We start from the raw sequence: 24,842 nt of genomic DNA, 5'->3' as shown, positions 1-24,842 counted from the left end.
CAGAGATAGCTGGCTGGAGTGTGTTTGTATGTGTGTGTTGGTGGGGAGGGAAGAAGCCTTGGCCTCTACACACCCAGGCCTAAGGGGCTGACACTGGAAGCATCTCTCAGTGAATAGTCTATTTTTTCCACTGTCTCTCTAGCACAGGGCCAAGCACATAGTAGGTGCTTAATAAATGCTTGTGAGATGAAACAAGCAACAGGAGACCCTAAGGTTGGGAGAGAGGATCACCAGCTTCAGAACCAGGGAGAGGGAGAGAGGAAGAAGTTGGGTGACAGAAAGAATGGTTCTCTCCATGAATTCTTTCTGAGAGTCAGGAGACCCTTCACCCCTCTGGATCTCAGTATGACGGGTGAGAAACAAGAGGGGCCTAAACCCCAAGATACTCTGCTTGGGCCCTACCTGAGCCCTCGGTCCGTCCTTTTAATGTTTTTACTTTTAATGTTATTAATATTATTATATTTTTGTTATATATAATGTTATTATGTTATTACTTTGTATTCACTTACTTGCGCCCATAATGAATGTCCCGCCCCAGGTCAGGAAGACCTGAGTTCAAATTCAGCCTCAGACACTTACTAGTTGTATGACCCTGGGGGAGTCACTTAATTCTGTTTACCTCAGTTTCCTCATCTGTCAAATGAGCTGGAGAAGGAAATGGCAAACCACTCCAGTATCTTTGCCAAGAAAACCTCAAATGAGGTCATGAGGAGTCAGACATGACTGAAATGACTAAACAACAACAAAAATCCATAGGGCCTGGCACATAGCAGATGCTTAATAAATGCTGATTGAAGTGAACTGGACACAAGCTAGCCAGCTCAAGGAAAGTCACCTTCCCCTCCTGACAGCTCCAACCCCCTGGCTAATGACTTGCTACTAGAAATGTGCCCTCTTCCCAATACTTGCTAGCCTTCTTTCCTTCTTCCCTCCCTCCTCCTGCCCAGGCGTTGGGAGCTCACACAGGCACCTCCCAGAACTGGCTCGTGGGGGAGAGGCCTGCAAACCAGTCAGACTTGTTGCCGGCAAGAGCTTACTCCCTGGGAAGGAGGTCACAGATGCCAAGGGCCACAGTACTCCACCCCCTGCAGATGGGCCAGCTCAGTTCCTATAATTCTGCTGTCCTCACAAATCCCTCATTTTCATCAAAGAGCGTGATCCCAGCACTTTACTCCAAGAGAATGGGGATAACAAAGATTCAGGCACCCCTGGTTAGGGGCTATCTCAATAGAAGCCTAGACAGGGAAGCCATTGGAAAAAACCTTACCTTGGCCTCAAACTGAAGAAACCTCTTGGTTAATAGAGTATAAAAATGGACTTCTGATCCTCGCTCAAGATTCTAAAACATCAGTTCTTTCTGAATCTTCAAGCACCCTAAGCATGTGATTAGATAGCATATATAATTTGTCCCATTTTACAGACAAGGAAACTGAAGCTCTGAAAGGTAAGGAGATATTAACCCTCCCTCAAGAGACAGGGAGGGCACTGTAAGGGAAAGAGCTCTAGAATGGAAGCCAAAATCTGGATCTGAATCTTGTCTCTGCTACTGCGAGCTGTATAACTCTGAGCAAGCATCTTGCCCCCGCTGGGCCTCAGTTTCCTCATCTATAAAATGGGAGAATTTAACTAGGTGATTTCTAAGGTCCCTTTAAAGACTTAATCCCATGATTCTAAGTGTCAAAGTTCACAGCAAGGGGATTTGTTCAGAATCTGTCTCCATGCCCAGCCCTGAAGTCTAGCCAACAGCTAGTTGTGACGGGTTTTCAAATGATGCGCCCAAATCTGCTGGCACAGCCCCAGTGAGTGACTCAGGGCAAGCAGGATGAATGGCTCATCAGACAAGGGAAATGTCCCCAGAACCTAGTCCACAGACACCCTCTATCCCCTACCCAGAGGAGCCAACCCATCTCTCCCTAAAGGGCCCTGGGAGCCAGGTCCCACAGGGTCCTGGAGTACAGCTCCTCACATTGAGGAAGGGTTAGGGGGAGGTGGGGGGCCTCTTGCTGGAACTATTTCACTCTTGCCCCAGTCCCTCCTTATCTGCCAGAACCAGCAAAATTAACAAAGGCCCCCTGGTTCAGGCCCTGACCAGCTTTTATTACCCAGAACCCAGACTTCCCTCCTCTGCACCCATATATACACATATATAAATGTCTCAGTTTTCCTCCTCAGCCTCTGCCTCAGGTGGAGAATGAAATTCTGCTGGGGGGGGTAAGGAGAGGGAAGGAAAGAAACAAGCATCTTCATCCAAAAACCTCAGGACCGTTGTCACTAAGGCATTAGTAGCACTGGCCCGGGGGATGGGGGGCCGTGTCAAAACAGTCCCAGCATAAATACTCCCCTTAACCTCCAAGCCCATCCTCCCAGGGCTCACCTGTACCTCAAGATTCCACACCCCCAAGGAGTCCCAGGCATTCCAGGTCTGAAGTCAGCCACGTACCTGTCCGTACTCTCTCCAGCTGCCTGCCCCTCTCTGCTCTGCCCTGCTCGGAGCTGGCTCCCCTGGAGCTCAGGTAACCCACAACTTCCTGCTGCCATCCACAGGGAAGCTGAGCTGCCTTGGCCCAGGTGTTACCTGAGAAGGGACCAGGGAATGGGAGGGAGCCCCTGCTCTACACACACAGCCTTGCCACGGAGCCCAGAATGCTGAGGGAGGAGCTGAGGGCCCCTGGTAACTAGCTGCAAGAGCCTGCCATCAGCCATGACCCAGGCATGGGGAAGGCCCACATAGGGCGGAGACATCTGAGCACTTAGATCCAGCCCCACCTCCAGGAGGAGTTCTCCTGAAGCTCCAACCCAAGGGATCCTGAGTCTGAGGAAAGGCTCATGATCCAGGAGCATGGAGCAGAACGGGATGGATGGCCATTTGGAACACAGAAGGTCAGAGCTGGGAAGGAACCACAGAACGAGATGATGAGGCAGAAAGGGCAGCCTGAAGTCAGAATCAGGAGACAGATTCTGGTTCTTATAATGTCTCTCTATAAGACCTTGGACAAGTTACTTCCCCTGTCTGAGCCTCAGTTTACACTTCCATAAAATGGAGAAAATCATACTTGTACTATCTACCCCACAAGACTGTTGAGAGGAGAATACTTTATAAAATGCTATAGAAATGTAAGCTGTTGTTATTATCCTCAGGAGAGGGCGGATAGAGGCATGGGTGACCATCTGCCAGGGATACCCTAGAGGGGATTCCCGTATCAGGCAAAAGGTGGAACTAGAGAGTGTCTAAGGCCCCTTTCAGCTCTGAGATTCTCAGATCCTGTCTCCCCACACCAAAACACAGCCTGCTGGTGCAGACAGGAGCCCCCCACCCTCTTTCAAGAGGGCAAAAATTGTTTCACTCTTGTCTGTATAGCCTGGCACACAGTGGGCACTTAATAAATGTCGACTTGTTGGTTGATGCACTGATTTCCCCTGTGCCACTGGAACCCCAAGCTGGTCCTCTTCTCTCTGCTTCTGCCCAGAGGGGAGGGAAGAACCCTGTCTCAGGATGAGGGAGGGAAAGAGAAAGGGACACAGGGATGATGGAGGCAGGGAAGAGTGTGCAGGCTGATCATCCAGTAAACAGTTAATAATAATAGCTCCCATTTCTATAATACCTTAACATATATTACTGCTATTGTTGTTTTCCTACCTCTTCATCATATATTAACTTTAGGTTAATAAAGTGACATTGGGCAGATAATATTAAGCTATTTTACAAACTGTGACCCTGAGGTTCAGGAAGGCAAAGGGAATTGTACAGGGTTACACAGTGAGTGAATGGCAGAGCTGTGACACAAATCCAGGTCTGATTTGCAAATCTAGTGTTCTTTCAAATAATTCCCAACAGAGCAGAGTCAGACCTATGAATCCTAACAATGGCACTGAAGCAAAGAAACTTCTGGGGCCGGACCTACCACCCCCACCCCTCGTGCCAAACAACCATCTGTTCCTGGGAGAATAATGGAACAAGGTGGGCCAGAAGGGAACCCAATCCCATATCCTTATCCCTATGGGCCAGACCCTGGGCCAGCTACATAGGAAAACAAGTAGGCAGGAAGGTGACTCAGCAGGGATGTGTCTCTCTTTTCTCCCCCAACTATGAGTCAGCCCTGAATTGATCACCAACATGCCCACCCACCCCTGGGGCACAGATGGGGTCAACCTGGAACCTGAGCTGCCAGGTTTTTCCAACCAAAGGTCCCGAGAGGAAATCGATCCACATCTTCTTCTCCTCCCCTGTCCTCTCTGGACAGGATCACCCTTCACCACCAGCTCACATGCTAGCAGAAGCAGGCAGGGCATTGTAATAGGGGAAAAAATGGATTGGGAATTTAGGGGTCTTGAGTTCTTCAGGGTCTTAGACACAAACAGCATAATCTTGGGCAAATCACTTCATCCCTATGAGACTCTATATCCTCATCCGTAAGGTGGGAATGATACTTGCACTCCTTCCTTCACAGGGTTCTTGTGAAAGACTGAAAGCCTTGAAGTGGCTATAGAAATAGGATGCCTCAGGCAGGACCAATTTTCTGGTAAAGTCACCAAAGAGTACCCAGTGGGTGGTCAAGACTGGGTCTTTCTCCTGGATACCAACTTGCCAGTATAAGACTCAAACATCTAAAGCTTCCCTTATTTATCCCTTAGAGACTGCCATCCAGGAACTTATCAAAATCATTAGAGTCATGGGCTTCAGAGGAGAAAGGAACCTTGGCAGTCATCGAGGTCAAGCCACATCTAGTCTATTCACTTTTCAGATGATGAAGCTGAGACCCATAGAGGTCCAGAGCCTTGCCCACGGTCAATGCGCTGTAAGTAACAGAGGTAGGATTCAAACATAGGTCCTTTGATTTCAAATCCAGGGTTCTTTTAACTTTACACTGCTTTATAAAACATGCTTTTATTTCCAGCCTGTACCACCCTCAGGAGAATGAATTCCATGTGTTTGTCCCTGAGATAAAGTGGGAATCCTTCCAGTTCAAAGATTATAAGTAGGCAAGAGCCAGGTGTAAATTGAAAGAGCCTTGTGCTCAGACTAAGAGATCTGGGTTCTAGTCCCAGCTGTAACACAAATTAGGTGCACAGTCTTGGGCAAGTCATTTATCCAGCAGCCTAGTGTAGTAAGGAGAAAGAGTCTGGAGTCTGGAAAGACACAAGTTTAAATCCTGCCTCTGATACTTATAGCTGTGTGGCCACAGACAAATCTTTCTGTGTCTCAAGTTTCCTCAGCTGTGAAATGGGATAGTAATACTTGTGGTACAGTGGATAGAGCAATGGACTTGGAATCGGGAAGCCCTGTGTTCAAAATCTGCCTCTGACACCAGCTAGGTAATCCTTGGTAACTCACTGAAATTCTGTGGGCCTCACAGTTTTATTATCTGCAAACTAAAAGCATTAGGCTGGATGACCTCTGAGGTCCTTCTAGCTCTAAATCTAAGATCATAAGACTGCTACGAGGTCCTTTGTAAGGGGCCCCACAAACCCTGAAGCGCTGTAACAATGTCAGGTGCAGTTTATTATTCTCCCCTTCCCAATAAAATGAAGGAAGTACATTCAACAGCCTCCAACGTCCTGTCCAGCTCCACACGCTACCTTCTAAGGTCACTACCTTTTAAAGTATTTCCTGAACTACAACTACCTGCCCAGTCCTGTGCTGCAGAGATATAAAGATAAATAAGATGAGTTTCTGGTTTTTAGGAGCTCAAGTTAGAGGAGCAAAAGCCATAACATCTAACAGAGGACAGTAGGACACAGGAGATGATGCCCCATTGTGACCTGAATGTCTTTGGACTTTGCTTCCAGTGGGCAAACAATGTATTGGCAAACATTTACTGAGCACCTGCTCTGGGCAGGGGATGAAAGTGGTGAGTGGAAAAATAGGGTCTTGGAAGAGAAAGAGAAAAATTACATCCAAGAAAAGATCACTAACAAGGCCAGGTTATCTAGGCTTAATATCCTATGAACAGGAAAAAAAACCCAGTCATCCCTCTTATTCAATAAACTCCAAAACTCCAATGGCTCCCTATCATCTGAAGGATCAAATATAAAATCCTCCGTTTGACTTGTAAAGCCCTTTTTAACCTGTTTTCTTCCTACTCTTCCAGTTTTCTTACTCCTAACTCCCCTTCACATACTCTCCAATCCAGTGACAGCCTCCTTGCTGTTCCTAGCACAAGGCACACACCATCTTCTGACTTCAAGCACGTTCCCTGGCCGTCTCTCATCCCTGGAATTGTCTTGCTCTCGTTAGTTTCCCTGGCTTCCTTTGACAGGAAGCCTTCCCAGTCCTCCTTAATCTTAATACTCTCTTCTGAGACCACCCTCAACGTATCCTGCCTATAGATTGTTTGTACATTGTTATTTGTATGTTGTCTCTTCCGTTAGACTGTGAGCTCCTTGAGAACATGGACTGCTGATCTTCCTTTGCATCCCCAGAGCTCAGCACAGTGTCTGGCACATAGTAAGTACTGAATAAATGCTAACCGATGGAATGGCTGACTCTAGAAGCTCAGGGAAGAACTCAATCCCTGAGCAGGACTTAAGCTAGACCCTGAAGATGTGGAAGGATCAGACAAAAGAAGGGAAGGCATTGGATCACAGAATTGAACCTAAAAGGACCCTTCTGGTCCAATTCCCTCCTTTTAGAGATATGGAAATCAAGATCCAGAGAAGTTAAAGGTCTGCGTTCTGTGTGACCAAGGTCACACAGTAATGGACAAGGAAACATATCTCCTGTGTTCTGAGGACAAGAAGAAGCCCCTACTGGCTGGGCAAAGGGTACATGCTGGGGAACAGTGGAGGATGGGCTTTGAGGGCAGCGTAGGGCCAGAACGTGGAGGTTCTCAAATGTCATGCTGAAGACTAGGAAGCAACTGAAGGTATTTGAGAACTATCACTTTCAAGCTTCAACACGTACCTCTTAATTCTACTGTCCTGGGATGTGTAATGCAATGGAGAAAGCCCTAGACTGGGTGGGCATCAGGAAACCTAGATCTTTATCCTGTCTCCATCACTGACTCACTTGGGTAATCTTGAGCAAATCATTTCCCCTCTTTAGGCATCAGTGTCCTTCCTTATCAAAAAATATTGAACTTAGGTGGGCTGGGCAGGGGAGATGAGGTCCACAGACCTCCCTCTCACCTGGTCCTAATCCATCTTCGCCATCCTCTTTGCCCAACTGTTAGAGAATCCCCATAAGGCAGATGAGGATATTGAGGCAGTCCCAAAGCCAGAACGCCAACCCAGGTCAGCTGATTCCTATTCTAATGCCAGCTCTACTGCTATTTTTTCCCTTGGGGTAGGACTGAGGGAGGGGCAAGTTAGAATTCCCCAGTATAAGAGTTTCTTTCTGGGTAACTGGATGACACACTGATGATACACTTGAAATCAAAACAGTCTAGGGAATTCTACAAGTGGCTCCACCCTCCAGGGTTGCCTCCTCTGCTCCAAGCACCCTTCCTGAGCTGGGGCAACTAGTCTATACCCCTGGTCTGTAGCCCCATTCCTCTATTGTCTCTCCTACCCCCCTAAGCCTTGCGCCTCACAGCTCCATGCATTTAGAGGAACAGTATAGTCATGAGGAAGAAGCCCTAGCCTTGCTGTCAGATCTAGGTATAAGTCCTAATTCTGTCATTGACTTACTGTGTGACTTCCCCTTTCTGAATCTCAAATCTGCTCATCTGACAAATGAGGGGGTTGGCCTACATAAGACAGTTCTGAAATGCCTTCCAGCTCTTATGGTCTGCAGCTAAAGACAGAGAAGTGGAATGGAAAGAACCCAAGAGTTGATTAAGGAGATCTAGGTTGGAATCCTGGCTCTAATAATACCTAAGAGCTGTAAGAATCTATGTCGGCCACTTAACATCTCTGAACCTCAGTTTCCTCACTTGTTTAAAAAAAAAAAAAGAGCATCTTTGGACAAAGGGGCTGAAAAGGGCCTTTGAGACCATCTAGTCCAACCTCTTCATTAGGACTCTAAGGAGCTGGAGAAGGAAAAGTGATGGGCCCAAGCTCATAAGCATTAACTACTGAGTCTGGATACCAAACTGGACATGGGCCTCTTGATGCTGATCCCAGTGTTTTTTCTACAACTTTTAAAACCTTCCATCTAACTTTCAGGCATAGTAGGTATCACCCAGGGCTTAGAGTTGGGAAAGTCTCTATCAAATCCTGCCTCTGACACTTACTCAGTACTTATCTCGAAACCAGTCACTTAAACTCCATTTGCTTTCGGCAGCTACCTAGGATTTGTTTAATAGTAACTAAAAAGGCATTGATTCATTGATTACTACTTGCCCAAGCACTTTGCTAAAAACAAAAGTAGCAGAGTCTTGGCCTTTCAGGAGCTTACTAATTCACAGATAACCTTCTCCCTAAAAGGGAATCGGTGGGAGAGCACTGGGCCTGGAATCAGGTCAAATTCAACTTCAGATACTTACCAGCTGTGTGACCCTGCCAAGGCACAAGGCACTTAAATTGTTTCCCTCAGTTTCTTCAAGGGTAAAATGGGAAGTATTAATAGCATCTACTTCACAGGGTGGTTGTGAGGATCAAATGGGATAATTTTTGTAAAAATCACTTAGAACAGTGCCTAGTATATAGTAGATGCTACATAAAAACGTATTCCCCTTCCCTTTTCTTAGTGGACAGAGTGCCACACTTGGAATCAGGAAGATCTGACTATAAATCTTGCCTTAGATACTGGTGTAACCCTGGGTTGTCACTTAACCTCTCTCAGCCTCAGTTTCCTCATCTGTAAAATGGAGATAATAAAAGCAACTACCTCACAGGGTTGTTGTGAGGATCAAACAAGGTACACATGTAAAGCTCCCTGTAAACCTTAAAGAGCTGTATAAATACTAAATATTATTATTATTATCACAATGGGAATTATTATTAATCATCATTCTGTGACTATGAGGCACAAGAGATTCCTTCTGCAGTACTAGGAATGAGTTTGCCATGAAAAACAGGCATTCTTGCCCTCCAACCCTCATCATACCCCAGGGCACCCTCATTAGCAAGCTAGCTGACTAGAGCAACCTATGCCCCTCCCTGAAGTATGGGGTTGGGCTTTACCCACACACTGCTCTGATCACTGAGAGGAAGCAAGCCACTGAGACCTTTCTCAATTACACATCTGGGCACAGCCTTTCACTCCTGTTCTAAAACTCTCCCCAAAACCAGTTTTGGTTTAACTGTTTTGGGGGAAATATATGTAGGACAGGGTGGAGTAGGAAGAGATGAGATATGTATCATATTGGTTGGGAAGTATCTGTTGTGTCAAAACAATGTGTAATACATCTATCAGTTGTTGGGGGGTTTTTAAGTCCCTTAGTCTCTTTTAAAGCCCTGGGTGGGGCATCTGGACCTTTTTATAATCAAGACAATTTTCCTCCTACCCAACTCTTCCTACCAGTTGCTGTTTCCTTTTTCAGTAAGGGTAACCCAGTCCTCACCAGCGAAGCATCAAGGTCAGACAGTGTTCCCCTTCCCTTGCTCTCTCCTTTACCCAGGAATCAGCAGAGTCCTGCTGCCCATGGGGGCCAGGGAAGGAAACGCCGGCAAATTCATATCCATTTCAAGCCAGCTGTTGCCTCACTGAAATGGCCCCAGACCCAGGCAGCCCTTCAGGCACCACTCCAGAGCCGGCTGGCCCCAGTTGTATTTCTGGAGCCTCACCTGATCCCCCTGTGCATGTTCCAGCCTGAGAGGACAGAGCCAAAGCCTGGCCTGGTTCATCACAGCTGACTTGTTCTGTGTGGCCCTAAAAGGCAGAACTAAGATCAAGGAGGAGATCTGGATTAACCAAGATTACAGAGACAGATTTCAATTCAATGTAAGGCAAAACTTATTGAGAAACAGAGCTATGAACAACCATATGAGGCAGTGAGCTCCCCATCAATGGCAGAGTTTAAAAGCAGAGATTGCTAGGGGTAGTCTAGAGGAGTTACTGTGGAGCATGGGAAAGAAGCTGGGAAGTGAGCAGAGCCAAGAGATCGTTGTCCACAGTAACAGCAATACTGTACAATGACCTACTGTGAATGACTTAGCTACCCTGAGCAGTACAATGACCCAAGACGATTCTGAGGGACTTTGGATGAAAAATGCTATCCACCTCCAGAGAAAGAACTGATAGAGTCTGAATGCAGATCAAAGCACATTTTTTTCAACTTTATTTTTCATGGTTTTTTTTCTTTTTTTAGGTCTGTGTTCTCTTTTGCAACATAGCTAATATGGAAATATGTTTTGCACGACTGGACAGGTATAATATATATATCAAAGTGCCTGCCTTCTCAAAGGAGGGGGAGGGGAAGGAGAGCTGGAACTCAAAAATTATAAAAAATGAATGTTAAAAATTGTTTTTACATGTAATTAAGAAAAAAATAAAACAAAAACATTCTTTAAAAAAAAAGGAAAGAAGATAGACTTGAAGTCGGAAGCTCTGGGTTCAAATTCCAACACTTCTACTTTACTACCTGTAAAGAACTACTGGGCAAGTCAATTCCTCCTCAATTTATTCTAAAGCACATTGGGTATTTACATTGCCCTTGGCACTTCCCACTTTGCATTATACTTAGCCCACCACCACTTAACTAACCCCAGGCATCAGTTAGCTTCCTGGGGCAGCAGGGATTGTATTCTCTTCATCTTTCTATCCGCAGGGCCCAGCACCCTGCCTTGCATAGAGAGGCATTTAAGAAAGAATTGCCAAATAGAACTGAAAAGAATCTCAGTATCATCATACATTAGAATATTGTAGGGAACTTGGAGCTTATCTAGTCCAACTCTTGCTCAGATCATGAATCCCCTCCACTGCATCCTGGATAATTAGTCTTCTAACCTCTGCTTGAATACTTCAGTGACCTAGGGCTCACTATCTCTTACCTACCAGAACCAATGGTCTTTTCTCAGTTCTCATCCTTCTTGACTTCTTTGTAGCTTTTAACACTGTCATCCACACCCTCAGCTGCACTCCTGGCCTGAAGTCAGGAAAAGACTTGAGTTCAAATCCAGCCTATGTGACCCACTAGCTATGTGACCCTAGGCAAGTCACTTATCCTGTGTGCCTCGGTTTCCTCATCTGTAAAATGAGCTGGAGAAGGCAATGGCAAACCACTCCAGTATCTCTGCCAAGAAAATCCTGAACGGGGTCGAGAAGAGTCTGAAACAACAGCCAAATCCTCCTTCTAGGTACTCTCTTCTTCCTTGGTTTCTGTGACAGTGCTGTCTCTTGGTTCTCCTCTTACCTGTATATCTGCTCTTCTCAGTCTCCTTTGTTAAAGCATCCTCTTCCTTTTGCCTGCTAAATGTATATGTCCACTAGGATTCTACCTTGGGCTTCTTTTTTTTTCTTTTTGCTTTTTGGTGAGGCAATTGGGGTTAAGTGACTTGCCCAGGGTCATACAGCTAGTAAGTATCAAGTGTCTGAGGCCAAATTTGAGCTCAGGTCCTCCTGATTCCAAGGCTGGAGCTCTATCTACTGAGCCACCTAGCTGTCCCTGTTGGGCCTCTTCTTTAATCAACTCTTTTTTGTTGATCTCATTAACTATTTTGGGTTCAATTATCTCTATTCATTTTCGTCCCAATCTATACATCCAGCCCTCATCTCTGTCTCATACTTCAGTCTTGTATTACCAACTTCCTGCTGGACACCTCCACCTGGATATCCTAGACATCTAAAATTCAGCATGTCCAAAACAGAACTTCCATATTATTTGCAAAGATAAAATCATTTGCTTGGTTTTTAAAGCCATGGATAACCTGGTCCCTTTCTACCTTTCTAGTCTTTACACCTTGCTCAGGTACAAGAGAAAATCACACTTTCTACAAGAAGCCTTTTCTAGGCCTCCTTAATCTCAGTGTCTTCCCTCTAAGACTCTCCCCAATTTATCCTGTCTATAAATTGTACATACAGTTATTGACATGTCTACCCCAGTGGACTGTGTGCTAAGAGTAGGGACAGTTTCCTATCTTTCTTTGTATCCCCAGAGTTTGAAATAGTGCCTGGCACATAGTGGGTGCTTAATAAATGCTAGTTTGACTTGACTTGTTGATAGTACTACTACCTATCTTTCCAATCACTCGAGTGTCAGTCTTGATCCCTCTACCCTCCCCCAACTCATATATCCAATCAGTTGAAAAGTCTTGCTGAAATCCTATCTCCACTGCATCTCATACATGTTCTCTTCTCTCTACTCACATAGCCTCTACCCTAGTTCTGGTTCTCATGAACTCACCCCCTGAAAAGCTAGAATTGCCTCCCCTAATTAGTCTCCCTAACTCTAGCCTCTTCCTTCTGTAATTCATGTCCCACAAAATTGCCAAACTGATATTCTTAAGAAAAGGTCTAGGGGCAGCTAGGTGGTGCAGTGGATAGAGCGCCAGCCCTGGATTCAGGAGGACCTGAGTTCAAATCCGGCCTCAGACACATAACACTTACTAGCTGTGTGACCCTGGGCAAGTCACTTAACCCCATTGCCTAACCAAAAAAAAAAAAAAAAAAAAAAGGTCTATCCATCTCAACTCTATCCTCAAAAATCTTTAATCATTCCTTACTCCCTCCAGGACAAAATAGGAAATCCTTGACCAGGTATATAAAGCCACCCACCATGCGGTCACTGTCTTCCTTTCCAGTCTCACGTCATACCCCTCTCTGTCACATACTCTCTGTTCCAGTCAAACTGGACTGCTAGTTGATCCCCATATATGACACTCCTCCCATTCAGTGGCTTCCTTCCAGCAGGGAAGTAGTGAACACCCTCCTCACCTTTGTCTGGCAGAACCCCCTTCAAAGCACAGCTTCAGATACCAACACATAAGACCTTTTCTGATCCCCTCATTAGCACACTCTCTTGAAATACTTTGCATTATTTTGTACAGACTTTGTATTTACAGATCTGTTTACATATTGTATCCTCCCAGGAGAATGTAAGTTCCTTGAGGACAGAGATTGATTCATTTTTATCTCTGTATCCCTAGTGCCTTAATACAAAGCCATCGAACATAACTACAAATAATAATGATGATAGCTAACATTTATTTACCGATTACTATATGCCTGGCACTATGCTAAACCATCTATAATTATCATCTCATTTGATTCTCACAATAAACCTGGGAGGTAGGTGCTATTATTATCATCCCCATTTTACAGATGAGGAAACTGAGGCAAACAGAGGTGTGGTGTTTTGTTTTTTGGGTTTGTTTGTTTTTTTTGGGGGGGGGGAAGGGATTAAATAACTTGCCCAAAGTTATATAGCTCGGAAATGTCTGAAGCCACAAATGAACTCCTTTTCCTGAGTCCAGGGACAGCACTCTATCCACTGTACCACCTAACCAGCCCCACAAAACAGCCATTTCATAATTGTGCATTGACTCGAAGGCTGCCCAATCTATTCCCTTGATCTAAATGTTAGGAATCTCTTCTTTATATCGAACCAAAATTGATTTCCTTGGAACTCAACCCTCTTCCCCACTGGTTTTACTCTGAGCGGGCTAGTTCCATCACCAGAAAACCAAAAGAAAAAAGAAAGAAACCTTGTGCCTGCAGTACCCTCCTTTCTTGGAATGTGTGGATCACCCCCAAGAACCCCTCACACATGGTGGGGGCGGGGGTAAGAGAGCATCCTGCCAGTCACGGTCCCTCGGGCATGGGGGGGCACAGGCACGCCCCCAGGCCAATGGGGGGCGGGGAGTTCTGCGGCCACACAGCTGGTTCCCTACAGATCTCTTATCATACATGTGACCCTATGATCTGGGGAGGGAAGAGATGCTTCGGGATCAGCTAGCCCGACCCCACCCCTCATTTTTAGGGATGAAGGGAGAGGGAGGGGACCTGCCCATTGTCACCAACCAAGCGAGAGGCAGCAGAGCTGGGAGGCCAAGCAGACCCTACCCCGCGATACCAACCCGGGCTCCCTCGAGCTCGTTCCGACCAAGCCCCGACACTCACGTGCCCACCAGCCGCGGGGCCCGCAGCGACGCCCTCCTGGGGTCCCCAGCACTCCTGCCGCTCCCACAACTCGCACACCGGAACTGCCCCGCCCCTCCTCCCCTCGCAGCCCCGGGATCCCAATGGAGACCAGCCGCTCCCAATACCTCCAGGCCGCAGGCCAGGGGGGAGAATGGGCCGTCTCTTCCCTCCTTCTGGGGTGCCGAGGGCTCTTCACTGTCATTTTCTCTCCTACAACTAAAGGCCAATTTATCGGGTTTTTTTCTTCTGCTGGATCTCTAAGGTCTCTCAGGCCGGAAGACAGGAGAAAGCAGTTATTCGGAGGCTGAATTACCCCCTACAGTGAGCGGAATGGTTCGCCCCGGATGCGCCGATTGGTTCCTGGGTTCCCTTCGAACTCCGCGCTGCCTTAGTTGCTAGGCGACTGTTGGAGAGTCTATGCTTCATGAATGAAGATTGGTTCCCCTGCTCTCAGCCCTGCCTGCCCCGAGTCCGAAACGTCCTCCCGCCCATTCTCTGCCCCGGGTTCAGAGCCCTCCACGCTCGTTGCCCCCTTCTTTCACCTTTCTTCGCAGACTATCGGAAGGAGCCGTATAAAACAACTTCCGTCACCATCTATTGTTAGCATCACCACAATCACGTGCATTGTTGTTCAGTCATGTCCGACTCTTCGGGACCCCTTTTGAGGTTTCCGTGGTTTGCCATTCCCTTCTCCAGCCCATTTTACAGATGAGGAAACTGAGGCAAATAGCATTAAGTGACTTGCCCAGGGGTCACACTGCTAGTAAATGTGTGAGGCCTGATTTGAACTAGGGAAGATGAGCCTTCCTGCCTCCGGGTCAGGGGCTCCATCCACTTCTCCACCAAGCTGCCCACCAGCATGTATAGTTAACATTTATATAGCGTTTGTTATGTTGTGCCAGGCGCTGTGCTAAGCGCTGTACAATTAGTAATTTCACACAGTAACAGCAGCACTGTGCCATGATCAGCTTTGATAGACTTAGCTCTTCTCAGCCATGCAATGATCCAAGACAATTCCAAAAGACTCGTGATGGAAAATACTATCTACACCCAGAGAAAGAACTAACTATGGAGTCTGAATGCAGATCGAAACATACTATTTTCTCTCTCTCTTTTTTTCTTTCTCGTGGTTTTTCCCTTTTGTTCTAAGTCTTCTTTCACAACATGACTAATGTGGAAATGCTTTTAATATGATTGCACATGTACAGCCTATATCAGATTGCCTGAGGAGGGAGGAGCGAGAGGGAGGGAGAAAAAAAGTTGAAATTCAAAATCTTATTAAAAAGAATGTTGCCCCTCTCAGTAATACAAAGATCTAACACACCTCCAAAAGCCTCGTGATGGAAAATGCTATCCACATCCAAAGAAAGAGCTATGGAGTTTGAATGCAGATCAATGCATACTATTTACTATTTTTTTTCTTCTGTTGTGTTTTGTTTCCTCATTCTGGTGGTTCCTCTTATTAGGTCTAATTCTTACTTACAATATCACTAATGTGAAAATATGTTTAATAAGAATGTATATGTATAGCCTATATTAGATTGAGCACTGTCTTGGGGAGGGAGGGAGGAGGGGGGAAGGGAGGGAGGAAGGGGGAGAAAAATTTAAAACTCAAAAGCTTATGGAAGTGATTGTTGATGAATCAAGATAAATAAATACATATAAAAAAGAATGTTGAAAACTATCTTTACATGTAATATTGGGGGGGAAAATACTATTAAGTGGGGGAGGAGAAAAAAAATTAGTATTTCATTTGATCCAACCCTGGAAGGTTGGTGCTATTATTATGCTTATTTTACAGTTGAGGAAGCTGAGTCTGACAGAGATTAAGTTACTTGCCCAGGGAAACACAGCTTGTGTCTGAAGTGGGATTTGAACTCAGAATCACATAGCTTGTGGTAGGATTTTAATTCTGGACTTCCTGACTCCTGGCCCAGAACTCTTATGCACTGAACCACGTAGCTGTCTAATCATTGCCACCACTACCACCACCATTTCAATTCAATAAACATTCATCTACTATGTGCCAGGCACTGTGCTAAAAAGACGGAAAAGACAGTACACTGTGCCTGTCCTCAAAGAGTTTAAAATCTAATGGGAGAGACAACATACAAACATATACAAAGAAACCTGTATCCAGGATAAATAGAAAATAATTAACAGACAGAAAACATTGGAATTAAGAAGGGTTGGAGGAGGCTTCCAGTAGATGAGATTTTAATTGGTACTTAAAGGAAGCTAAGGAGTTGAGTAATTGGAGTGGAGGGAGGAGAATGGTCCAGGCTTGAGGGACAGCCAGAGCAAATGCCCAGAGCTAAGAGATTGGATATCTTGTTCATGGAACATTAAGGAGGCCAATGTCACTAGATCAAAAAATATGTATTGAATAGTAAGGTGTATAGACTGGAAAAGTAGGTGTGGACCTAGGTAATGAAAGGCTTTCAATGACAAACACAGCATTTTGTATTTGCTTTTATCTCATAGGAGATGGCCCTTGATTCTCAAAAAACATGCCAGTAGACTATTACTAGGCCAATAGACCTATGAAATGAAAAAAAAAAGAGGGAAAAGTCCTATATGTCCAAAATTATTTATAGCAGCTTTTTATGGTGTCAAAGAACTAGAAACTAAGGGGCTCACCATTAATTGGGTAATAAATAAATTATGGCAAATGAATATGATGGAATACTATTGTGCTGTAAGAAATGATGAAAGGGACTGTTTCAGAGAAACCTGGGAAGAATTATGGAGACAGCTGGGTAATACAGTGGATACAATGCTGGGCCTACAGTCAGGAAGACCTGAGTTCAAATTTGACATTAGGTGCTTACTAGCTATGTGACCCTGGATAAGTTATTTAACTGCTCTCTGCCTCAGTTTCCTCAACTGTAAAATGAAGATATTAATAGCACATGCCTCTCAGAGTTGTTGTGAGGATAAAATAATATAATATTTGTTAAGTAGTTAGCACAGTACATGGCACGTAGTAGTGCCGTATAAATGTTAGCTACTACTATCATTGTTGTATGAACTGATACAGAAATGAAGTGAGTACAACCAGGAGAAAATTTATACAGCAACAATACTGTTAAAAAATGTTTTTGAAAGGCATTCTGATTGATTCAATAATTAAACATGATTCCAGGGGGCCAACGATAAAACTTGCTATCCACCTCCTGAAGGAGAGGAGATAGAATCAAGATGTAAAATGAGATACACATCTTTGGAAATGGCCAATATAGGGATTTGTTTTGCTTCACTATGTATATCTTTTGTAATATGGGTTTTGTTTTTCTTTCCTTTTTTTTCCTCCAGTTAAGAGGGAAAGATCAGAGGGAGAAAAAAATAAATGTTTAACTAAAAAAATAAAATTTAATTTTAAAAAGAAAGCACAGAAGAGCCTTGGTTTTACCAACCTAGATAGGGTCACTTATACAAAACAGCATGACAGAGCAGAAAAAGCACAGGGCCAGGAGGCAGGGTTCAAATCCTGCCTTTCATACTGACTAGCTGTGTCAATTGTTGGGACAAGTGTGAGAAAGTCATGTCATCACTTTTCTTTGAGTCTCAATTCCTCTCCTGTAAAATGGGGGTAAGAATATGTACCTCAAAAGATTGTTATGAGGATCCAACGAGACACTGTAGATCAACGGCTTGGCAAAACTGTTGTTTTTGTGCTAAATTAATGGTTTTTGTTATTATGATGGCCCAGGAAATAAACTGTTTCTTCTCTCCAAGAACCAGCCTCGCAAAGTGTGAAGAGATAGGTTCATCCCTAGCAGGTTAGCCAAGGCTTGATTAACGAACTAATTAAATTTTCTGGACTTCAGCTTCCTCTACAACCCTGGCATTTAAAGACCTTCTTCTAGCTCCCAAGTACCTTTCCAGCCTGATTTCACCCTTTAGTTCCATCTCCAGTTCAAGCAAACTGAGCCACAGAAGGTGGATTCCTAAAGTTTTCACATCTTCTCCCTCGGTGAAGTGTCAAAGGTCATCCCCACCCCAGCCTACTACAACTCCTACCCTCCTCCTACCTCCAAATGCTTGGAATGTTCTTCCTCCTAATCTCACCTTTTAGAATCTTTGTCTTTATTCAAGGCTCCACCCAGGTGCCATCTTCTTTGTCTAGCCTCCCCTTTAGGCTGAGCTGAAAACTTTTGCCCTCCTTATAATCTTCCTAGAGCAGTCTTATTCATCTCACCTTTGTCCCCATCACTGCTCACCTTGGATCATATGTATATATGTGCATGTCATATGTCTCCTGCCCATCCCCTTGTCCAGTAGAATGTTAGCTTCCTGAGGAGAGAGGCGATATCAATTTTGATTTTATATCCCTAGTAACAAATGTTAGACCTTGCACACAGTAGATGATTAATAACTGCTTGTTCCATTGGACTTGTATTATCCCTCCTCCCTGGAATCTCTCAGATGTACCTAACCTCTCATACACTTATCAAGTTCTGCTTTGTACTATAGTCACATATATGTCTTATACCCCAATAGACTATAAGCTACGGAAAGGCTGGAAACCAGGCCTTAAACATCTATGTCTCACTGAAGTAGTCAGTACAGGGTGCTGAATATGGTAAGGGCTCTGGGTTTGTGGAATGATATTCCTATAATGTCCCCTCCCCATCCCCTACCCCAAAGAGTTCCTTCCCGGAACCATGAAAAGGTCCTGGTAATAAGTGGGAAAACCTACCATGGCCTCACTGACACGGAATTCCTTTACCTGCAAGTCTGACAGTGCTTTGATAAACCATTTACCATCACTATGCCTCAGTTTCCCTGTCAGCAGAACAGGATAATAACGTCTTCTTTCCTAGCAGGAATGGTATACAACTTTAATTAATGCCTGTGATAATTAAGTGCCAAGAGATGAAAAGTCCTAGAAAAAAATGTATTGTTATTTCTATCCCTAGTCTTATGACTTCAAAGCATTCTTCCTGACAACATGCCCAGGAACTGGACAAATAGGGCCAGTCTTACCTTGCAGATTCAGAAAGTAATGCCCCAAGAGCAAATGATGCCCCCTGGGCTGCAGAATGTGGAAGGGACAGGAAGAAATCCTAGGGTTCTTGAACACTGGGTATTTTCGGAATTCTAAAACACTGTGTGTTCTTAGTTTGCACCCTATTTCTCAAATTCTCAAACAGACTAGTGGAATAAGAAATACTATAATTAACTAGGTGCAAATAAGAAAGAGAGGAGAGAGAAGGGTAATTATGCTATTTATCTAGCAGGAATGGAAAAATAACCAACATTCTGCACTATTGACATTTTGGGGGCTTGATCAGTGGGTGGAGGTTGTCCCTGACTTGATTACAATCCACCTTATCCTAAATCCCCACTCCACCCTCCCAAGCCACTCCCTGCTGTCAAAGCTAATCTCCTGGTGGTGGAATAGAGCTGCAATAGAACACCAAGTTCTTAGAAGACCCAAAATCTTAATTCAAAGGACAACCCAAAGTTGAAGGGTTGGTACTTGCTTTGTACTGCATTACTGCTCCCAAGACAACATGATGTAGCGGAAGAAAACTCCTCCTGTTAAGTATGGAAACAAGGGGCCAAATCTTAACTGTGCCATTGTTATTGAATCATTTTCCAGTCACGTCTGACTCTGTGACCTTATTTGGGGTTTTCTTGGCAAAGATACTGAAATGGTTTGCCATTTTCTTCTCCAGTTCATTTTGCAGATAAGAACTGAGGCAAACAGGGTTAAGTGACTTGCCCAAGGTCATACAGTTAGGACGTCTGAGGCCAAATCTGAATTCTGATCTTCCTGGCTCCAGCAGCACCCTGTACCACCTAACTGCCACTGTTGGGCAAAATCATTTCATCTCTCTGAGGACTGATTTCATCTTCTATAAAATTAGGGGTTGAGACTATAATATCTAAAGTCCATTTCAGCTCAGCCATTCTTACAGAATCTCAGGGGTAGAAGGACCCTCAGAGGGCATCTAGTTCAACCTATACCTGAACAAATATCCCCTCTATAACGTCTATAACATGTGTTTATCCAGAATCTGCTGGAAGACTCCCACTACCTAAGGCAACCCATTCCACTTGTTAACATCTCCTATTGTTATTAAGTTTTTTACCCTTAGATCTGGCTGAAATCTGCCTCTCTGCAACTCTGCCTTCATTTCTTGGTCCTAACTCTGCCCTCTGGGGCCAAAAGAATAAATCTAATCCTCCTTTTCCGGACAGCCCATCAAATAGTTGAGACAGTGATCTTGTAGCCACATATCCACCATTCCTTTGAGCTCTAACGTTCTATATTCCCTTTTACTCATGGCATTCTATGATATCTAATTCAATTCAACAAACACTTAAGCATCTACTGTGTGTCCGGTACTGTCCTGAGCTGCACAAAAATAAAAGTTGCTGAACTCAAGGAAATCGCATTTTACTAGGGTGATGCCACATGTATACAAGTAAATAGAAATTAAACTAAGGGGGAGGGGGAGGCAATGTGGTTAAGGGAAGATAATGCCTGAGTTGAGACTTAAAAGAAAACGAAACTTCTGAGAGGCAGAGAGAAAATGTAAGGGAGGAATGTATTCCAGGCAGACATGGCAGCAGCTTGGGGAAGTTTGTTGAGTTGAAGAATGACAAGTAGGCTTGTTTGGGTGAAATATAAAGTCCATTCAATTAGAAATAAGTCTGGAAAGGTAGATAGGAGCCGAGTTGTAGACAGCTTTAAATGCAAACTTAAAATGTTTTTGTTTTATTGCCTTTTTCTAGAGGCTTAGGGAACCTGGAGAGTTTTTGAGCAGGGGAGAGTCTTAGGAAAATTATTTTGGCAGCAATGTGGAAGCTGGATTCAAGAGGGGAGAGATTGGAAGCAAGGAGAAAAGTTAGGCTGCTACTGTGATAATTTAGGTGAGGAGGGATGGGGGCCTGAACTCGGGTGGTTAAGAGAGGGGAACGAATGCCAGAGATGTTGTGGAAGTAAAATCGATAAGTTGGCCACTGATTGGCTATCAGGAAGTGAAGGATTGGGAAGAGTCAAGGATGACTTTGAGGTTATGAATCTGGGTGACTGAACACCTTGGATGATAATACTCTCAAAAGAAATTAGAAATTGTGGATAAAGGACGGGTTTAGGGAGCAAGGTAATGAATGACTTTTGATTTGGGACAGGTTGAATTTGATCCGGGACAACCAGGAGATATCACAGTGCCTAGCACGTGGTAGATGCTTAATAAACGTTTATTTACTGACTGGCTTGAGATGGGCGTTGGGGCGATGGAGTACAGAAGAGGTGAATAAAATTTACCAATTCTAGGGCCTCACAGCACCATGAGATACGTGGACTGAGAAAGGATGAAGTGACAGCAACGGGAACAATGGCTGCTGTGTTTCAGGCCCAGGTGCCAGGCCTATCACAACCTCTGTGGGGCAACTTTACTACACCCCCTTACCAACTCACTATCCCCTCTCCACACCGACTCTATAAAACTTCTCATCCCTCCAACCTCCCATGGCTCCACCTCCCCCCACTCTCTCAGCTGAGAACCTTACCTTACATTTTACAGAAAAATTGAAGCCATCCACTGTGAACTCGTTCTTGCCCTATCACTCAGATGCCTTCTGCCACTATCTCCTCCTTCACCCCTGTCTCACATGATAAAGTAAGTGGCTAACCCTCTGCTTGTTCAAGCAATCAAATTCCATCTCCCCATCTCCTCCAACAATGTCCCCTCTGTCAACCTCACTCCTTCATTATTTTCAATCTCTCCCTCTCTACTGGCTCATTTACTACCTCCTATGAACAGGACCATATCTCCTATCCTGAAAAAAAACCCTCACTTGTCCATTCCACTCACAATAACTATCATCCTATATCTCTTCTACCCTCTGTAACTAAACTCCTCCAAAAGGCTATCTACAGTGGGTACCTCCACTTTCTTTCCTTTCACTCTCTTCTTAACCCCTTACAATCTGGCTTCTGATCTTATCATTCCACCAAAACTGCTCTCTCCAAAGTTGCCAATGATCTCTTAGTTGCCAAATCCAATGGCCTTTAATCGACTGTCATTCTCCTTGACCTCTTGGTCACTTTTGACACTGTTGATCACTCTCTTCTCCTTGATAATCTCTTTTATCTGGGTATTCTGGACACCATTTGGGACACCATTCTCTCCTGGTTCTCCTCTTTTCTATACGAACACTCCCTCTCCGTCTGCCTCCTCTTCTGGATCCTCTTCCAGATCATGGCCTTTAACCAAAGGTGTCCCTCAAGTGTCTGTCCTGGGTCCTCTTCTCTTCTCCCTCTGCACTACTTCACTTGGTGATATCATCAATTCCCAAGTATTTACCATCTCAATGCAGATGACTGATTGAGAAATGTTTATTGATTAAAAGAAGGAGGTATCCAGGAGCAGGGTATTCCTACCAGCACCAATCACTAGTGTCCCACAGACAGTCAACCAGTAGGAGAATGAGCCATAGCCCTCATGGGCCTTGTTGCTGGGAAGAACAAAATCCCCAAGGAAGAAGCCAAGTCCCTGACCTACCTTCATAGGGAGAGCCTCATGGGGTAGCAAAGTGGATATCTGGCTTAGGCAGTTGTGATATTGGAAAGCTGACACCAGGTCCTCATGGCTGCAAGGTAATCAGACACCCATTCCCCACAGGGTGAAATGAGAGGAGGATCCACCCAGGATGGAAGTCAGGAGACCTAGTTTCTATTCCTGACTCTTCCACTAGCCCTCTGGCTAGTGGCAAGTCTCCTCACCTCCCTGGCCCTCAGTTTCCCACTTGCATAGTGGGAATAATAATAGCCTCAGTGGGTGGAGGAGCAAATCAGATAAGATTCTACCAGATAATGGGCTTTGAAAAAGTGAAACATTCACAGTAAGGTGTTGTTATTGTCTTATTGGGAGTGGTAGAGGGAAAATGTCATTCTAAAATTATGACTGCAGTGTGGCCTAATACAAATCTCTTGACCTCTCAGTTTTCCCTTCTGGGAAATGGATAGCCTATCTATTGGCTTTTTGATAAGATTTCCATTCAACTCAAGAAACATTAGTATGACTATACTAATATAGGGAAGGCAAGGAGGACTACATTCAAGAAAGGAGAATAGGAAGATAAAACGAGATCTGCCCTAAAGAAGCTAACAGTTTAATTCTTATAGTAGGAGCTTGCCTAAAAAGCTCCCAGTCTTCAGGCTGTGGGTTGGAGATTTTTTTTTTCTTTTTGGTGAGGCAATGGGGTTAAGTGATTTGCCCAGGGTCACACAGCTACTAAGTGTCAAGTGTCTGAGGCCGCATTTGAACTCAGGTCCTCCTTTGACTCCAAGGCCAGAGCTCTATCCACTGAGCCACCTAGCTGCCCCTATGGGTTAGAGATTAAATGGGGAATAGAAACAGGAAGAAACTTGTCTGAAGCCGCATAGCTGGGAAGTAGTGGAGCTGGGACTCAAATCCAGATCTTCTGACTCAGGATCCATTGTTCCATCTCCATCCCCAGGTTCTGGACCATGTGGTTTCCAATTCCTTCTCTTGATATAGTTTTTTAAACGGAGATAGGGATTTGGGAAGGGTCTCAGTCACTCTCTGGTCTCCTCCACAAACCCCATGCCCTTCCCCCCAACAAGACAATAAATACAGGGGGAAAAAACAGAATTGGAGAGAACCTAGATTGAGTCTAGAAGAGAGTGACCAGAATGGAGAAGACCCCCAAGAATCCATTGAAGGAAGTGGGGTTGTTTAGCCTAGAGAAAAGAAGACTTAAGGGAACAGGTTTTACCTCAATATAAGGAAAGACTTTCTAAAAACTCTTTTTTTTTTTTGAGACAATGGGGTTAAGTGACTTGCCCAGGGTCACATAGCTTATAAGTGTCTGAGGCAGGACCTGAACTCAGGTCTTCCTGATTCCAAGGCTGGTGCTGTATCCACTGTGCCACCTAGCTGCCCCCTAACAATTCCTGATGAACAAAAATGGGAACGGGCTACCACCAGAGCTAGTGATTCCACCAACAGTGGAGTTCTTCAAGGGGAGGCTAAATTACACCTTATCAAGGATGCTGCAGAGAGGGATCCTATTGAGGTGCAGACTGGACAAGATACCAGATCAAGGATTCTAACGTGATGCAGTGGAAAGAGACCCGAGGTTGGGAGCATGGAGCTGAATCTTGCCTCAGGATGGCCTTGAATTAGTCACCCCTCACCTTCATTTTCTCACCAATAAAATGAAAGGACTTTTCTTTTTTTTAAAATTAATTTATTTTGATTTATCAACAATCACTTCCATAAACTTTTGAGTTTCAAATTTTTCTCCCCCTCTCTCCCCGCTTCCCTCCCCAAGACGGTGCACAATCTGATATAGGCTATACGTATAAATTGCTATTTTCACATTTTCACATTAGTGATGTTGTAAGGAAGAATTAGAACCAATAGCAGGAACCACAAGAAAGAAAACAAAACAAAACAGAAGAAAAAAAGAGCAAATAGTATGCTTCAATCTACTTTCAAACTCCATAGTTCTTTCTTTGGATGTGGATAGCATTTTCCATCATGAGACCTTTGGAGATGTCTTAGAGCCTGAAAGGGGTTTTCTAGATAACCTCTAAAAGACTTTTCCAGTTGTAATTCTATGACTGTAGTGCAACAGCTAGCCAGGAATTGCTAGGCTGAGGCCCAAGGAGCTGACATCTGCTTCCCATCTCCATCCTTCACCTGCTCTTAGAAGTTTGCCCTAGGTTCATTCTTTGCTGTAGGGAGGTGTATCTTCAACAGAACTAGGCTCCCTAAAGCTCTAATTCCATCTTCTTCTCAGTTTCCTGAGAAAGAATTCTGTTTTGGGCCCTAGTCTGAGTCCTTCCAGTGTGTGTGTGTGTGTGTGTGTGTGTGTGTGTGTGTGTGTGTGTGTG

At 44.6% G+C, this 24,842-nt stretch overlaps 1 protein-coding gene across 6 annotated transcripts in view; it reads right to left on the bottom strand.

The window, feature by feature from the left end:
• The window catches only part of LOC114047336 (protein FAM110A-like), a 67,221-nt gene that overhangs the window by 2,697 nt on the left and 39,682 nt on the right, over nucleotides 1-24,842 (bottom strand). The window contains exon 1 of one of the 6 annotated variants that reach the window (XM_027868137.1): nucleotides 14,086-14,130. The exons of 1 other annotated variant lie outside the window; for it this stretch is intronic. The gene's annotated coding sequence lies outside the window, so the exon portion shown is untranslated. Of the gene's footprint in view, nucleotides 1-2,374; nucleotides 2,722-13,896; nucleotides 13,918-13,939; nucleotides 14,028-14,085; nucleotides 14,131-24,842 lie in introns of those variants that run through there. 4 more of the 6 variants (XM_027868133.1, XM_027868136.1, XM_027868135.1 and 1 more) reach the window with 4 other exon arrangements.

This window comes from Vombatus ursinus, unplaced genomic scaffold (genome assembly GCF_900497805.2).
Source record: "Vombatus ursinus unplaced genomic scaffold, bare-nosed wombat genome assembly UNPS02014786.1, whole genome shotgun sequence".
Classification (NCBI taxonomy): Eukaryota; Metazoa; Chordata; class Mammalia; order Diprotodontia; family Vombatidae; genus Vombatus; species Vombatus ursinus.
This window is presented reverse-complemented; position numbering and strand designations above follow the sequence as displayed.